This window comes from Lissotriton helveticus, chromosome 9 (genome assembly GCF_964261635.1).
Source record: "Lissotriton helveticus chromosome 9, aLisHel1.1, whole genome shotgun sequence".
Classification (NCBI taxonomy): Eukaryota; Metazoa; Chordata; class Amphibia; order Caudata; family Salamandridae; genus Lissotriton; species Lissotriton helveticus.
The window spans coordinates 705,438,755-705,458,401 of NC_136070.1; positions in this window are offsets into that span (position 1 = coordinate 705,438,755).

The following is a 19,647-nucleotide window of genomic DNA, read 5'->3' on the forward strand; positions in this document are numbered from 1 at the left end:
ACACTGCCTCTAAGATAAGACTGACTGCTCATGCCAAGCTACTAAGTGAGTGAGCAGAAGTTATTTTAGGGTGTAACTCCCTTATCCTGACTAGAAGGAAGGGCCCCTACTTGGACAAAGGTGCAAACCCCTGCGAACTAGAGACCCCCATTTCTAACAGTGCGACTATGAATTTCAGTATTTTTTGGATCATGTTCAACCCCCTTCAGGTAAATCTCTGTAACTCAAGCTAAAGAAAGGTACCCTTCCGGTAGCATCATTCACATATGCTTGGTCAATAATCTACAACCAAGCAGGCTGTGTCCCGTATGCCAATAGTCATATGAAAGAGAGAGGTACATCTTATTCTTCTGTGAAATATTAAAAGAATCAGGTTTAAATTGATTAAACCACTATGCCAGTCTCCAGGAATAAAAGAATACAATGCAGCCTTAAGAATAGCGATTCTCCAAATTAAATGGCAAGAAAATCTGAACTTCATTAAAGAGATGGAGCCTACCATTATGCATGCATTTATTGCTTTAATGCCACTCCACACAACACAAAAGAAACATCCCAGAACAGATCATTTAGGGCCAGATGTATCATGCATTTTGCGTTCGCAAAAGGGCAAATTCTGCGAATCTGCCCGTTTGCGGATGCAAAAATTGCTTTACCTATGTAGTAAACCCAATTTTGCAATTCGGTAACCTGTTACTGAATTGCAAAATGGGTTTACGATTCGGTATTAGGAAAGGGTATTTTTAAGGCGTCCCTTCCTAATACCGAATGAAATCGGTATGTATAAATGTTTTGTGACCGCAATTGCGGTCGCAAAACATTCGCATTTTTCCACCTACTTCAAGTAGGTGGTAACCCATTCGTAAATGGGAAGGGGTCCCATAGGGACCCCTTCCCCTTTATGAATGTTTGTAAAACCATTTTTAAGAGTAGGCTGTTGTCCCACGGACCACTGCCTGCTCTTAAAAAATGAAAAGAAAACTTTTAATTTTTCTTTTTGTAAAACATCTTGTTTTCCTTTAAGAAAAACGGGTTGCTTCACAAAAATAAGATTGCTTTATTTAAAAGCAATCACAGACATGGTGGTCTGCTGATCTCAGCAGGCCACCATCCCTGTGATTTTTGCGATTCCTAGGGTATCGCAAATTGCGACCTACCTCATTAATATTCATGAGGTAGGTCATTTGCGACCCCCTAGGAATCGCAAATTCCATTTTGTGATTTCCTAATTGTGAACCCTTGTGATTCGCAATTAGGGAATCGCAAAATGCTAGCTTCATACATCTGGCCCTTGGTACATATAATAATTCCATGCAGTGAGCAATTATCTCTTTTAAATGAAGATAAAGGATCAACTGGAAGTGAAAAACATCAGAGAGACAAATCTTCTATCAGTTATTCTATGGAACAAAAAAAGGGAAAGCATTAAACCTATAGTTAATGCAATACTAAATAACAAGAAATTATCAAGGCAATCAATTAACAAAAGAATTGCATCTAGAACAAAAATATTATTCTAGTTTCCCTCCCTTTTTTTCTTTCTTTTTTCTTAAAAATTATACTTTAATATATCCCAGCATACAGGGAGCGGAGGGTGGGAAAATGTTATCCTCTGTGTCTTTATTAACAATTCATATTGTCTTGGCATTTAATTTGGAGAATCACTATTTCATTACAAGACCGGAGGCTGCCATTATGCATGTTGGTAGCCCCTCAACACCACATCAAACGTGCTCAATCGACTTACAATAATACTTCACAAAAGTTGTAGAATTAGACCACCCTGCACCTCTCAAAAATTCCACCAGTCAGCTTTTGCTCCACCTCATTGGTACTACTTCTAAAATGAGCCATTTGAGCTAAAAACACCTCAATCGGAAAAAAAAGGACATCGCAACATGTGAGGCACACAACGCAAACATGAAATGCCTTGATACCCCTCCCTGATGGAGTAAGAAAGTAGAACGATGACCCGACCGCAGCTCCCAACATGGTGGCCTCCATCCTCACAACGTGGTATTATGCGATCACCACGATGGGAACCAAATGCAGCTACCAGCTTCCACACACTGGGTAAGTGAGTGATCACACTGGGTAGTTCTGAAGGGAGAAAACCATAGCAATATAGCAGCACTATTGCTACACCCCCGTGTAAACTAATGGTGTGTGATTGTGGCCAAGTGTAGGGCCTGCAATTGCTGCCAGACCTGCCGCTGAGAGAGTTTTTGTTAGAAATGGAAGTCTCTAGTTGGCAATGGCTTGCAACTTTGTCCAAATAGGGACCCTTCCTTCTAGTCAGGATAAGGGGCATACTAAAGGGAAGATGAATGACACTGTTGCGCGATGAATATAGCTGAGATATTTATTAGTAGGTACAGAGAGCCGTCCAGGCTGGCAGCATCCCAGGCACAGCAGCAACTGCCACAGAAGGAACACTCGTGGCAAAAAGCACTTGTCAACATTCTAGATGACATCATACACAAGACTCTGCCAACATCACCACAACTCCCATTTTTTAATAAAATAACTCTAAAAAAACAAGGAGAAAAATTATTGGAAAGAATACAGAAATGAAAATATTGAACATTTTAGCGAACACATAGTGCAACGGACATGGAGCAATCAAGCAAAATCAGGTAATTTACTGGGTCTGAAATGAACCCTAGTGCTTTTCCTGTTAACCTTCTCACGCCCATCCAAGCTGGAAGAGAAACTGGAAGGAACACCATCTCCCCAGAAAACACCCCTGTATGCATTAATCATCTTGGATGGATCCCCTGCAACACAAGAAGTGTTCCACCAGTTTCAATTAGACAATTTCACTGAATTCCTGCGTACTTCCACAATTTGTTGATATTCCAAAAACTTGAAAAGACCTTTTCTAACTGAGATCGGGTTTTTTATTCTGACCCAATCCCCAACATTAAACCTAGGATTTTCTCTCATAACAGTAGACCTACAGTTCTTTAATCCGGCTTTAACAGACTTCTTATTTGCTGTCTCCCACGCACACTTCATGTCACAACCTTGATGAAAAGTCTTGACCATCCAAAACTTGTAAACCTGAGAAGAAGCCCTTCCCACCCTCATGAGTTCAAAAGGACTAATATTGGTGGCAACATGAGGTGAGGTGTGGTAAGACCAAACTAAATCCTTCAAAGCTTGAGAAACGCAAGACTTAGTCCTAAATGTATTTATTTATTTATTTTTGAGATTTGTAAAGTGCTCAAAAACCTGTAGGTGTCTCGGCGCTATGGACAGCGGCGCGGACTGTGCAGCAGGAGTTATTGATTAAACAGTCAGGTTTTTAACATTTTTCTGAAAGTTAAGGATTGGCATGATCTAATCTCTAGTGGGAGAGAATTCCAAAGTTTAGCGGTGGCGACGATAAAACATTTATCACCCCATGAAGTAATTTTAGTGTGTGGTACCTTCAGCAGACGTGCAGTAGCCGAACGCAGTGCCCTGTTGGGCAGGGCTCAAGTCGGGGTACCACGCGGGTGGACGGCGTCCCCCCACTTATTTTACCGAGGGGGGCCGCCCCCCCTGCCAAACAGCTGGACTTCACTCTTTGGTGTCTCTGGGACGAGGAGCTCGGCACCTTTCGTGACATCACTTCCCCTCGTGACGTCACTTCCGGTGACAGCATCCCCCCACTTCTTTTTTTACGACTTGTGCCCTGCTGTTGGGAGTATAGGTAGCTAGCTCTTTTCTTAGAAATTGTGGTCCAGTATTGCAGGTGGCCTTGAAGGCGATGCACAGTGCCTTGAATTTTATACGGTTCTTCACCGGGAGCCAGTGATACTTCCTGATGACATGGGAAATGGGCCTGAACTTAGGAGTTCCTGATAGCATTCTGGCCACGGCATTCTGGACAGATTGTAGCTTGTGGGTAACCTTGGTTTGAGCGCTCACAAATAGCCTGTTACAGTAGTCTATGGAGGACATGATTAAAGTACTGACCAGAGTTTTTCCGGCGTTCAGCGGGAGGAATGGTAAAATCTTATTTATCATTCGTAGTTTGTGGAAAGAAGCCGAGACCACCGAGTTGGCGTGCGGTGCGAAGGTCAGTCTGTCGTCGAATGTGACACCCAGATTCCTGACCTTAGTGACTGGGATCGGGGGGGGCCCCAGTGAGGAGGGCCACCAGGACTGAGACCAACTGGGGGCTAATTTGCTAAATGCTGTTACATAATAGATTATTTGTGTTTCTTGGGTGCTTGGTCAATATTGTGCTTTTGTTAGTGGTGGTTCATGAACCGCCTAAATGGGGTGTATGTGGGTCACATCCCAGACCAAATGCACCGAGGTGATTGAAATATTTTAGAGGCTGTTACACTCAATAATTGTCCGGTGCTGGATCTTTATGCTCTGACCCTCTTCCTTGTCTGCATAGTTAGTCCTAAAAGCTGCCTGTACACATTCCACAACAACTCTAGTAAATCGTTCCGCTTTGCCATTGCTTTGAGGGTTAATGCCACAGTTGTGTAAAAACAAATTCATTTCTTGCAAAACAAAGTGGACGCCATTATCCTTCAGAATCTCTTCAGGATAACCATCTCTAAGAAAAATCTTATTCAAACAATTACTAAGACTCCTGGAATTTGAAATACTGATAGGCTCGACTTAAACCCACCTAGAAAGATGATCCACAAGAACCAGAAAATATCTCGTATTAGAAGGCAAAATGTGGAATGGTCCTAGAAAATCCATGCCTAATCTCTGCCAAGATCTTCCAGGTGGAGAGACAGGAGATTCAACCACACCCTCCATAACCAAGGCTTTGTCATTGGTGTAACATTGCACACACCGTTTGACTGATTCATCAATTTGAGAATCCATTTTCGGGCACCAAAAATCAGCTCTAACTTTCCTCTTTGTAATGGTCGCATCTAGATGACCCAGATGCGCAGCCAAAATTATCTTTTGCTGGAAACACTCTGGAGAAACCAAATTATCACCTCTAACTACTTTATCGCCTTCAAACAATAATTCATCACAGATTTTCCAGTATATTAGTAATTCTGGTGAAAGACACTTCTTCTTGGGCAACCCTTCCTAATCAAGGATACAACCTGATTGAGGACAACATCCTTGTCCACCGCAGCTACCCAACAATGTATAAAGGGAGTTACCCTTTCTGGCAGGAAAAGGATTGGGTAAACAATCTAACAAAAAGAGGGTTCCTTCTCCTGGGAGTCAGTAATGCTTAAGATCCCAACTAGGGGATGTTTTGCAATAAAGGAATGGGTTGCAGTGTTACGCTGATTACCAAATTTACACCTAAATATGTATGGACCATAAAGATATCATTAAAACCATGAGGCATACTTGTTAGTTAAAGCATTTTCATACATTTATTAGAATAAGTAATCTTAGGTAGTAGTATGTACAAATCATATACACAATTTTATTCATGCATTTAAAAAAAGTTTAACAAGGAATAATTAAAAACATTTAAAACTTCACTGATTTGGTACTTAAACATAAACATTACATAGTCATATTCATAAAACAATGAATTGTTACAAGAACGAAAATGTCGACGCGGCGTTTCGGTGCTTTTTTTCTATTCTGCACCTTCTTCAAGGACTCGTTCACAGCTTAATATTTTCTAAAAAACATATCATAATACATATCGTTAGCTCCAGATTTTTTCACAGTTGCACTTAGATTTATATCACATATTTAAACTATTATCCCTCTATTTGGTGACCCCGAACACTTGGCAATCCCAGATCGTACGTTACTATATTCTCATATCTTTAGCGAGAGTATAGTGGATTATTGTAATCACTAGTCTAGTGTCCATGTCTTAGTTTTGTTTTCTTGACATGAATAGGCAAACGATTAGCTTTTCGTGCCAAAAAGATTTTTTATATTATTGTTATTATTCTAGGCCATTAAGTCCAGTATTATTCTTTACAGCCCATCGTTGTCTTTAACTTACCCAGGTTTAGTCTTTCCTGGTTTCGATGTTATAGGTTTTTATGAGCACGTATCACTCTGCTCATGTTGCTTTCATTCTTTTCTACTATAGGAAAGATATGTCTAGTTTTAAGTTAGCTCAATTTATTCAGGGAGTGTTATATTTTCGAGGAGCATTCATGTGTAACTCTACCTTATTTCTGTGATGTGTTGAAAAACTTTCCTCGGGTTTTGAAGAAAATGGACCAACTTCAATCCTATTGCAAGGATACATTTGTATTACAAAGGTGGTCTCTTTGTTAGTAAATTACACACATTCCGATTTTTCAGAAATTTATTATTTTTATTTATCTAACATTCTCTCCATCTCTCATTGGTTTTACTACTTCAAATTGGCCAGGTTAAGAATCATCACAGTTAAGTTATAATTTCTCTAAGGTGAAGATTCACTTTTATGTTGCATGTGATTGTCCCTCACTCGCATCTTTGTTTTTTTACAGAAATTTATTTAAAAATTATTAAAAAAATGTAAAAAGATATATTTTCCCAAGCTTACCGATCCTATTTCCTTGATCGTTGTAGTAGTTGGGGGGACGCCTCTGGGAGCTACCTTATGTTATTCCGTCCACCACTTTCACTGAAGGACAAATAATATTACTAGTTGATCTTTAATTTATTCTGTTTTATTTTTACTAGCCTCTAAGAGCTGATATTCAGTGATGGTTTCCTTACCTCTGTGTAGACAGGAATCTTTTTAGCGGTTAACTCTTGCATGTATTCATCATGGAATCAAGGGTCACTTTCATTGAGCTTTTTTTAAAATTAGCTGTTCACTCTAGTGAAAATAATAGAGTATAAAATTCACTACTTTTTCTATATTAGAGCTAGTTTCTATCTGTAGTTGCTGCTAAAGTTTTGGGTGGAGAAACCCTTCTCTTACTTACTTCTAGCTGGTAGCTGATCTGCGTGGCGTCCTCCTCCTCCCAAGGTTGGTTTCGAATGACTAGCTCTTAATCTGTGTGTGGTATTTATACTATCCTTAATTGGTAGATTTTCAACACCTGTTTGGTATTATTGATGATTAGAGTGTGCTTAAGGATGGATAGAGCAAACCCATCGCCATCTTGTAGTGTGTTTTTGTTCATGTACTTCACACCCTCAAGTCGTTTGTTGCGGACTTATGGGCTCCTGTACTATTTTTTGTCTATTTATTAGTGATCCTATAGAAATGTGTTTTCTAAAGACCTGCTCTTATTGTCCGTGTTCGTTATGCCGGAAATATAATTAAAATTAATTAGGAAGCCTGCTGTCATTTCTCCTTATCTGTATTTGGAGAATTTATTGTTTATTTTATTAAGCGCCTCTGTTTTAGTGAGCCAGGTTTAGCATCAATTAATTCTTTACCTGAACTCGATGTATTTCGGCCGATTCTAAACGCGGCCGCCATCTTGAAATGGGAATAAGAAACGAAAACCATTTATCGTATTCTCATCCCTACTCTACAGTGGCTGTTTCTTGGCTCCATTACAAATTTTTATATGGCCCATATAGACCTATTCGGGTCGGGTTATTCTGTATACACATGTTTTGGGTATATATAGTTAAATGTGTAAACAATCGCCGTCTATTTGCGGCCGCCATTTTGAAGTGGGAACGAAGGACGAAGGTCAGTCCTTATGTTATCCTACATCCTTAGTGGGGAATATTAATATTTATATTACTATTCAGAACCCCACATGATGATCAAGTTGTATTCTGAAAATTATATTAACCCCCGATTATACCTTCAAGTATGTGTCATATTATTGCAATCTATACTCTAAATTCTGTTTTTTATATATGTTTTACCCAAAAGTCAGTTATATTTGGTTAGTGAAAAAGGGGGTAATATTAAGCGTGGAATCTCAGTCTTATTTTAAGCCTGTTTAATTATGCCTTCCATGCCCTAAATTTAGAGTGGAGAAGGCTCGTTATCGAGTAAATCTAATTTTACTCTACTATTCCGTTTAGCCACCCTACCTGACTGGTTCAATTCGAATGAAAATATTCATGGGAATATTCTATTGTGACCTTAACAGAGTTGATGGGCGCTCATACATATTATATATTACTGCTCAAAAACCATTTCCTACACCTATTTTCAGTATTTGCTAATTGACTCATAATCTCACTTCTTATTCAGTATTCATTATTAAAGGATTCTCTCCCACTCTTCTCTATTATTCAGTCCCGTTTTGTAAGTGTGAAATTTGGACATATAGTACTGTTCCCTCAGTTTGCGTTTCCTAGTTAGATCTCCTCCTCTTTTGTTAATATTGATAGCTTCTAAAACACACCATCTCAGATCTTCGATTTCATGGCTCTTTTCTATCCAGTGTGTTACCAATGGTGCTGTTGTCCTCCTAGTACGGATCGCTGACTTGTGTTCGTTAATTCTGACTCTCACCTCTCTTTGTGTCTCAACTATATAAGCCTTCTCACATGGGCATTTAATCATGTATATGACATTTTGATATATTGTCATAAATTATATTAGGGCCTGTTGATATTAAAGCACAGTTTGAGCAATTACCGCAGGCAAAATTGCCCGTGGGTATTGATCCATCTATAGTTCTGATCGAGTTCCTGTTGTTTTTACTTGGATAGGTTTGGACCAAACTATTTCTTACTGTTCTATTCCTTCTGAAGGCAAAAATAGGTTTGGACATGGGCATTTCTCCTGGCTCATTCAACAGTTTCCAATTACTGTTGATGCAATTTTTATAGTTTGTTTGTTATGCATGAGAAGTTAGTCACAAACACAATGGGTTTTACCTCACTTTCCTGTCTGATTTTAGGTTCAAAGAGACTATCTCTGTTATAATATTTCGCCTGTTTGTAGGCCTTTTTAACCATGGTTTTTGGATACCCTCTCTCTAGAAATTTTTTGAACAGGTTGTCTGCATGTTTGTCATACTCTTTTTTTGAGGTACAATTCCTATGTACCCTTAAAATTTGACCAAAAGGTATATTATTTTTCTGGGCCGCTGGGTGGTGGCTTTTGAAATGGAGCATGGTATTACGATCAGAAGGTTTGGTGTATAACTCCACTCTATAGCACTATATATTCTATATTCATGATAGATTGCCTGGAACTGATCCTTAAAAACAATATCTTTCTCTTCAAAGAAACCATGTACAGACAAACAAAAGGGACCAGCATGGGAGCCACCTGTGCCCCAAGCCTGGCATGCCTATACGTGGCAGATTTCGAACAGAAGCATATATTCAATACACTAGCACCTTTCTATGAGAATATATCAAAATTGTCCCGATTTATAGATGATATTTTCTTCATCTGACAAGGAAATGAAGAAGATCTAATTGAATTCATCACTTGGCTTAACCTAGGGGATGACAATTTGAAATGTACTTCCTTGTACAGCAATGAGGAATGTGACTTCCTGGACATTAAAATTAGGAACGTAGAGGGTGTTTTGGCAGTGGAGTTATACACCAAACCTTCTGATCGTAATACCATGCTCCATTTCAAAAGCCACCACCCAGCGGCCCAGAAAAATAATATACCTTTTGGTCAATTTTTAAGAGTACGTAGGAATTGTACCTCAAAAAAAGAGTATGACAAACATGCAGACAACCTGTTCAAAAAATTTCTAGAGAGAGGGTATCCAAAAACCATGGTTAAAAAGGCCTACAAACGGGCGAAATATTATAACAGAGATAGTCTCTTTGAACCTAAAATCAGACAGGAAAGTGAGGTAAAACCCATTGTGTTTGTGACTAACTTCTCATGCATAACAAACAAACTAAAAAATTGCATCAACAGTAATTGGAAACTGTTGAATGAGCCAGGAGAAATGCTCATGTCCAAACCTATTTTTGCCTTCAGAAGGAATAGAACAGTAAGAAATCGTTTGGTCCAAACCTATCCAAGTAAAAACAACAGGAACTCGATCAGAACTATAGATGGATCAATACCCACGGGCAATTTTGCCTGGGGTAATTGCTCAAACTGTGCTTTAATATCAACAGGCCCTAATATAATTTATGACAATATAACACACAATCACAAAGCTCTCTTTAACTGCAGAACTCAAAATGTCATATACATGATTAAATGCCCATGTGAGAAGGCTTATATAGGTGAGACACAAAGAGAGGTGAGAGTCAGAATTAACGAACACAAGTCAGCGATCCGTACTAGGAGGACAACAGCACCATTGGTAACACACTGGATGGAAAAGAGCCATAAAATCGAAGATCTGAGATGGTGTGTTTTAGAAGCTATCAATATTAACAAAAGAGGAGGAGATCTAACTAGGAAAGGCAAACTGAGGGAACAGTACTATATGTCCAAATTTCACACTTACAAAACGGGACTGAATAATAGAGAAGAGTGGGAGAGCATCCTTTAATAATGAATACTGAATAAGAAGTGAGATTATGAGTCAATTAGCAAATACTGAAAATAGGTGTAGGAAATGGTTTTTGAGCAGTAATATATAATATGTATGAGTGCCCATCAACTCTGTTAAGGTCACAATAGAATATTCCCATGAATATTTTCATTCCAATTGAACCAGTCAGGTAGGGTGGCTAAACGGAATAGTAGAGTAAAATTAGATTTACTCGATAACGAGCCTTCTCCACTCTAAATTGACGGCATGGAAGGCATAATTAAACAGGCCTAAAATAAGACTGAGATTCCACGCTTATTATTACCCCCTTTCTCACTAACCAAATATAACGGACTTTTGGGTAAAAGATATATAAAAAACAGAATTTAGAGTATAGATTGCAATAATATGACACATACTTGAAGGTATAATCGGGGGTTAATAGAATTTTCAGAATACAACTTGATCATCATGTGGGGTTCTGAATAGTAATATAAATATTAATATTCCCCACTAAGGATGTAGGATAACATAAGGACTGACCTTCGTCCTTCGTTCCCACTTCAATGTGGCGGCCGCAAATAGACGGCGATTGTTTACACATTTAACTATATGTACCCAAAACATGTGTATACAGAATAACCCGACCCGAATAGGTCTATATGGGCCATATAAAAATTTGTAATGGAGCCAAGAAACAGCCACTGTAGAGTAGGGATGAGAATACGATAAATGGTTTTCGTTTCTCATTCCCGTTTCAAGATGGCGGCCGCGTTTAGAATCGGCCGAAATACATCGAGTTCAGGTAAAGAATTAATTGATGCTAAACCTGGCTCACTAAAACAGAGGCGCTTAATAAAATAAACAATAAATTCTCCAAATACAGATAAGGAGAAATGACAGCAGGCTTCCTAATTATTTTAATTATATTTCCGGCATAACGAACACGGACAATAAGAGCAGGTCTTTAGAAAACACATTTCTATAGGATCACTAATAAATAGACAAAAAATAGTACAGGAGCCCATAAGTCCGCAACAAACGACTTGAGGGTGTGAAGTACATGAACAAAAACACACTACAAGATGGCGATGGGTTTGCTCTATCCATCCTTAAACACACTCTAATCATCAATAATACCAAACAGGTGTTGAAAATCTACCAATTAAGGATAGTATAAATACCACACACAGATTAAGAGCTAGTCATTCGAAACCAACCTTGGGAGGAGGAGGACGCCACGCAGATCAGCTACCAGCTAGAAGTAAGTAAGAGAAGGGTTTCTCCACCCAAAACTTTAGCAGCAACTACAGATAGAAACTAGCTCTAATATAGAAAAAGTAGTGAATTTTATACTCTATTATTTTCTCTAGAGTGAACAGCTAATTTTAAAAAAAGCTCAATGAAAGTGACCCTTGATTCCCTGATGAATACATGCAAGAGTTAACCGCTAAAACGATTCCTGTCTACACAAAGGTAAGGAAACCATCACTGAATATCAGCTCTTAGAGTGAGGCTAGTAAAAATAAAACAGAATAAATTAAAGATCAACTAGCAATATTATTTGTCCTGCAGTGAAAGTGGTGGACGGAATAACATAAGGTAGCTCCCAGAGGCGTCCCCCCAACTACTACAACAATCAAGGAAATAGGATCGGTAAGCTTGGGAAAAGATATCTTTTTAAATTTTTTAAATAATTTTTAAATACATTTCTGTAAAAAACCAAAGATGCGAGTGAGGGACAATCACATGCAACATAAAAGTGAATCTTCACCTTAGAGAAATTATAACTTAACTGTGATGAATCTTAACCTGGCCAATTTGAAGTAGTAAAACCAATGAGAGATGGAGAGAATGTTAGATAAATAAAAATAATAAATTTCTGAAAAATCGGAATGTGTGTAATTTACTAACAAAGAGACCACCTTTGTAATACAAATGTATCCTTGCAATAGGATTGAAGTTGGTCCATTTTCTTCAAAACCCGAGGAAAGTTTTTCAACACATCACAGAACTAAGGTAGAGTTACACATGAATGCTCCTCGAAAATATAACACTCCCTGAATAAATTGAGCTAACTTAAAACTAGACATATCTTTCCTATAGTAGAAAAGAATGAAAGCAACATGAGCAGAGGGATACGTGCTCATAAAAACCTATAACATCGAAACCAGGAAAGACTAAACCTGGGTAAGTTAAAGACAACAATGGGCTGTAAAGAATAATACTGAACATAATGGCCTAGAATAATAACAATAATATAAAAAATCTTTTTGGCACGAAAAGCTAATCGTTTGCCTATTCATGTCAAGAAAACAAAACTAAGACATGGACACTAGACTAGTGATTACATTAATCCACTATACTCTCGCTAAAGATATGAGAATATAGTAACGTACGATCTGGGATTGCCAAGTGTTCGGGGTTACCAAATAGAGGGATAATAGTTTAAATATGTGATATAAATCTAAGTGCAACTGTGAAAAAATCTGGAGCTAACGATATGTATTATGATATGTTTTTTAGAAAATATTAAGCCGTGAACGAGTCCTTGAAGAAGGTGCAGAATAGAAAAAAGCACTGAAACGCCGCGTCGACATTTTCGTTCTTGTAACAATTCATTGTTTTATGAATATGACTATGTAATGTTTATGTTTAAGTACCAAATCAGTGAAGTTTTAAATGTTTTTAATTATTCCTTGTTAAACCTTTTTTAAATGCATGAATAAAATTGTGTATATGATTTGTACATACTACTACCTAAGATTACTTATTCTAATAAATGTATGAAAATGCTTTAACTAACAAGTATGCCTCATGGTTTTAATGATATCTTTATGGTCCATACATATTTAGGTGTAAATTTGGTAATCAGCGTAACACTGCAACCCATTCCTTTATTGCAAAACATCCCCTGGTTGGGATCTTAAGCATTACTGACTCCCAGGAGAAGGCACCGCAGCTACCCAATCATTCTCGGTAAATGACAGACTGTCCTGACTAATGCAAACCACAAAACATTCCTCAATTTCTATTTCCCAATCGTGTTCCTCTGTATCTGCAATGGGCAGTCTAGATAGACAATCTGCCCTACAGTTTTTTCCACCTGCGATATACTCTACGTTGAAAGAGTATTCTAAAAGGTTAGCAGACAATCTAGCCAAACGAGCAGTACTGCGTTTTAGTTTTTTTACCAGACAGAATGTCAACAAGAGGACAATGATTGGTCTTTAGCACAAAGGATCTGCCCCACAAGTACTGTTTACACTTTTCGATACTCCAAACAGATGCCAGCAGCTCTTTTCTATAACAGAATACTTCAGTTCTACAGGACGCTGTGTTCTCGATGCAAAACACACTGTACGCGCTTTGCCTTAGTCATACTTTGAAAGTACAGCCCCCAAACCATATTTACATGCATCAACAGTGAGAATAGTTTGTCTCCCCTCCACAAACACTTGCAAAGCAGGAGCTTTAATGATATGATCCTTGATGGTCTGGAAACCCTTTTCACATTCCTCTGACCAAAAAAAAGTTGCGCCCTTTTTCAACAGAGCCCTGAAACATTCAGTCGTCTTTGGAAAATCTTTCATGAACTTGGGATAAAACTCGCACAAACCATGAAAAGACATGAGCTGTTCTCTATTTTGTGGCACTGGAGGTTCCACAATGCCTTTAACCAAACCTAGTCTGGGTTTTATGCCATGCTCTGAGATAATACCTCTCTCACTTTAAAAGTACATTTGTTTCTCCGTAAAGTTACACCTCTATTTTCTAAGATGCTAAAAACGTTATCAATAACTAGATCATGTTGAGCTTCTCTTTTGGAAAAAATGAGAATGTCATCTTGAAATACCACAACGTGAGGATTGTCCTGACACATTTCAGTCATGAGCCTCTGAAAAACGGCAGATTGCCGAAGCCAAACCAAAAGGTAGACCACAAAATTAAAAGCCGCCATCAGAAGAAACAAAAGCTGTGAGATGGTGATACTGAAGGTCTAATTCCACTTGATGATAGGCAGCCTTGAGGTCCAATTTTGTTTACCAACAGGAGGATTCAATCTTTGCAATTAAATCCTCAATGTGTGGAAGAGGAAAACTGTCAACCCATATAGCATTGTTCAAACTGCTTAAGTAAACACACATCATCAAGTCCCCAGACCTCTTCTTTGCAAGAACTATGGGTGAATGCCACAGAGTTGCATCCACTTTTTCAATTATGCCCTGATCACAAAGACTCTTTAAGTGTTGAGATAAGTCGGCCCTAATACTAAGAGGAACATTGCGCAATTTATGATTGACAGGGCTGGCATTTTCTTTCACCGAGATGAAGTGTTGAAAACCAGTGACTTTGACTAAACTTTCTTTAAACACTCTTTCAAACTCATCCTCCGATTTGTTTGTTAAGTTAGTACTAGACAAAGAATTGATGTCCTTTCTAGATTGGCTTTATATTGACTTTTTATCAATGAAAACTGGTTTGTTTAAACCTGGTTTAATAGTAAACCAAACTCAGCTTGATGTAGTAAACCAGGAACATTAATACCCTTCCTTGCCATATATACTTTGCCTTTGATGAGCTCCCCCACAACACTGATGGTGACCCAGAAATAACCTAGTAACTCATTTTTGCTACCTTCAAAAGCCACCGTAAGAACATCAGGTGGTAGTAAACTTTTCTTTTCCCAAAACTTAAAATATTTTTCTTGTGACACAATGGTGATGCGCGCTCCTGTGTCAACAAGAAGCTGAATTTGAACTCCTTCAAAAGTGACATCAACCTCAGGATCAACATTAAGAGATGTCTTTTGTTTCTCACTATCTTTCACCACTACAATCTATTGTTGATTGGTAACATCATTCTCATTATAACTTTCAGATTCATTCAGAACACACCTGACACTTTTTCTTTTAGCTCCCCTATAGACTCTCGCAAAATGGCCCACTTTACCACACACCACATTTTTGGCTTAAAGCTGGGCAATTCTTAAAAGATGAAACATGCAAAGCTGAGCCACACCTAAAACAACACATTTTCTGCCTATATGTTCTATTTTGCACAACATTTCTTCCACTTCTGAACACATTGTGCTTCCTGGCATCCTCACTCTTGATAATAGGAGAAGTACCGGAAACAGTACCTGAAACAGTGGTATTAGACAAGGCAGTTTCTAATTGTTTAGCATCCTCAATAGAACTCCCAATGCTTTTCGCAATATCGACTGCTTTGTCTAGAGAGGGATTCTTAAAGGTTAGCAACCTTTCTTGATTTGTTTTACAATGACATCTGGCTGCAAGCTGATCTCTTATTAGTTGTGAGGTGAAATTCTCGAATTCCCACTGGGCGGCAAGGACTTTCAACGCAATGATGAAAGTATCAATGCTCTCTTAAGATTTCTACACTCTAGTAAAGAATTTGAATCTGTGTACTACAATGTTTTTAGTTTTAGAAAAGTACCTATCCAGTTGAGCTCCAGCTATATCATATTCATCAGGATCTTCACCTTCAGGTGGGTCATATGGTGGTAAATGATCAAAAACATTTTGGCCTTCAACCCCTGATAGTACATTAGATGTTTTTTCTTTCAGGTCTGAACTTTTGACCATCAATAGCACCTAAATAAGCTTTAAAAGACCTAAACAACAATTTCCTTTCTAAGGGGCGTTCTCCTGGTTCTTGCAAAAAAGGAGCTGGAGCCATTACACTCTGCATGACTATAGTGTACCTGTAAAATAAACTGGTTAGTAACAAGAAAAGGAAAGACAAAAGAAAGAAAGAAAAAGGACATGGAACAAGAAAAAGGAGAGCAGAATAAGAAAGAGAAAAATAAATAAATAAGGAAGTGAGAAACAACTGATCAAAAAGTATTTTCGTTTAGCTCTCCCTCTTGTCCTTCTCTTTTTTTTCTTTTAAAAAAAAATCCAGGTATACATTGTTGTTATCTGTTGTAAGTTTCTTTCTGTGTATTTAAAAACAGAAGGTGATTAAGTCATCCTCATCATCATCTTCTTTATTCGATCAAATTAGAAAATGACCATAAAAGCACATATAAATACATCGATAAAAGTTATGATTACAAAAACATTATTTTAAAAAATTCCAAATGTTTCTTCACAATCCTAAAATAAGATGCAAATAAATGAAAGTAAAAAGTATATGAGATAAAACAATTCAGGCGATTAAGTCCTTTCTTTATCCTGTTCCTTTGAAGCAAACACAGAGGAAAATTAAATCCTTTCTTTGTTTTCTTTTTTTTTGTTCAACAAGAAAAACACTGTAGTCTTCCCTCGGTTTCTAGTGATTTGAAGACGTTCATGCAACCGAAATGTTATATTCCTGAGCGACGAAACAGCTATGAGCAGATGAGTTTGTGTGTCCCACCAGATCCAAGGCTCTCCGTTAAGAAATTGGTAAGTACTGTGCAACAAAACAGGTGTGAGCAGAAAGATTTGTGCACACATAGGACCCTTGGCTCTCCGTAAGAGAAGGAATGGACAGGAGGGCGTAGAGCTGTGGTTCCCAAACTGTGCGCCACGGCACCACGGTGCGCCGTAATGTGGTGCCAGGGGCGCCGCGCACACTAGGGTGACCAACTGTCCGTAAATTATTTTATCTGTTTATTTTGGCAATCATAGGGAGCAGCGCTGCTCCCCTGTGAGAGGCCTCACCCCCCTGATGGAGCCACCTCGCACTCCTCCAGGAGCACAAGAGCAGCCCCACCCGCCCATTGTCATTCAGTATGCCGCTGATTGCCACATACAGAATGACAATGAGGCAGTCTGGGGGTGTGACACCATGTGGCGGCCTCCTGCCTCAGGGTACAGAAGGGCATTCTGTATGATAAAAAGTAAAACGCCCACGCTGCAGTTAGAAAATACTTCATTCAAAGAAGCCTGTAAAACAAGTTATAAAGAACAGGTTATCGTTCTCTCACTGTCCTGTCATTTTAGAACTGAAATATTTTCAATATTGTATTCAACAAAGCCATGGTTGCTCCTTTTTTTTTTTTAAGGAACTAGCAACCATTGACAAAGCCAATAGTCCTGGCTTGTTGAGGTGTAATGATACTTGCTGTATTATATATCTGGATGCAATGACAGAAACAACATAATACCAGTGAGGCGGAACACTATGCTAAACGCAGATTTTTTGCCTAGGTGTTTTAAACTGCGCTCTTAATTACATCAAACACCCCCCTTTGAAGAGACCCCCCAGTTTTTTTACACCGCTTAAAGCACTGGAAACAACACCATGTTACAGTAACCTCACATTCTGGCACTGTGCATCATGCATGACTTCTACGTTTTCAGTCTGCCTATGTGCAGGGGCATAGTGAACTCTCCACCAGCCCACCCCTTGCTGTAGTTCATTCTTGATGGGCCTCTTCTGCCTGCAATTCTGCAGACAAAGGCTCAGCTCATAATGTGAAAAGGTGGGTGAGTAAATAAGTGAAGGAATGTCTGAATGGATGGATGGATTACTGAAAGGATGAATGCATGAATGAAAGGGGGAATGGATAGATAATGAAACAAAGGATGGATGGATGAGTGAATGAATGGAAGTATGAATGAGAGAAAAGGTAAATAGATGGATGTATGGGTGGAAGGGTAGATGGATGGGTAAAAGTGTGGATGGGTGTGTGAAAGGATGGATGGATGAGTGAAAGGGCAGCTGATGGGCGAGTGAATTGGTGGATGGGTGTATGAAAGGATGGATGGGTGGATGAATTAAAGGGTAGATGATGGGCAAGTGAATGGGTGGATGGATGAATTCATAAGTGAAATTGTGAATGGAAGGATGAGTGAAAGGGTGGATGTAAGGATTGATGAGTTAGTGAAAGGGGGTAGATGGGCAAAAGGATGGATAGATGAGTGAAGTGAAAGGGTGGATGGATGTAGTAGTAGTAGAAAAGCTTTATTCGATTTTAGAACAAAATAAAATCATTATATACAATTACATATACATCATAAATAAATACACAATAAAAATAGTATTAAACAATATATGTTTGTATACACATGTGAAAGCCTTTCAACCATACAATGGATCATATAAAAAGTTTGGATTCTGTCTGCTAATTATCTAAAATCAGGCATAACAATCTAGAGTGGTACATTTCTAAGTCTCTGTAGATCACCATAAGTGGCTCGGATTTTTAAACAGGTCTTAAGAAACATGGCAATGCATTTGGCATTTGATACTTGGTCTAGAAATTGTAGGGCCATAAAAGCTGGGCGGCATCTTCTCAGTCCCAGGGATAACAGGATTGGAATGATCCAGCGTTTGCGTGGTACTTCATAATATTTACAGAACAGTAATACGTGAATATTGGACTGTTCAGAAGTACCATCGCAAGGACACTGGATGATAGAGTTTGACCAATCCTGTCTTCCTGGGAATGTTACCAAGCGGAAAAACAAATTGAGCCTTAACCGAGTTAGCAAATATTTTTCATAGGTGGACAAACAGAAAGTAAGATACGGCTGGATGCCCTGAGTACATTGGATAGTTAAAATATGACGATTGGTAGCTTTATGGATTTCTTGTGCCATACGAAGTTCCCCCGAGTGAGATAAACAGAGTGATCTTAGGGCCTTTCTAGTAACAGTAGTTAAAATTACAGGTTCTTTGAAATATTTGGAAAGGCCCAGATCATTAAGGAAGTTATGTACATAGGACAGCCATGGAACATCCAGCCAGTTGTCTAAGACCAAGCAATCTGCAATTAGTGCACGGGTCAAGCTACACTGCTCCGTCGTCCAGATGCGATGCCACAATAATATTGGCTGGATTTTTATGTAGTCAGCAATATAATCCATGCCTAACTCAATATGGCGGGCAAAAGTTGGAGAGCACTGTGGAACAGCCAAAAGGTAGCGTATAAAATTATTCTCTGCCTTCTGCAAGGGGACCACAGATACATGGCCCCACACCCCAGCACCATATACAGCTACGCTATGGCACTTGGCATAGTATATTTGCAAGAGTTCTTTTGGGGGTGGTTTCCCTATTTTACGAGAAAAGGCAATCAGCGCAGAGGAAGCTCTTAAAAATAGAAGATATCTACTATCAATGGCCGATTTCCAAGAGGAGGTATTATCAAATAATATACCTAAATAAGGATATGTCCTAGTGCAGTCCAACTTAGCTTTTTCAATACATATCGGTTTTTTCTTATTTCTCTTTTTGCCTAGATGCATGACTAGTGTTTTCTTAATATTGACCCTTAAGTCTAATGAAGCCATAAATTTACAGTATGAGTTTAGCTGGTTCTGGAGTTGTACTGGGGTTCGAGCCATAATTACCGCGTCATCCGCGT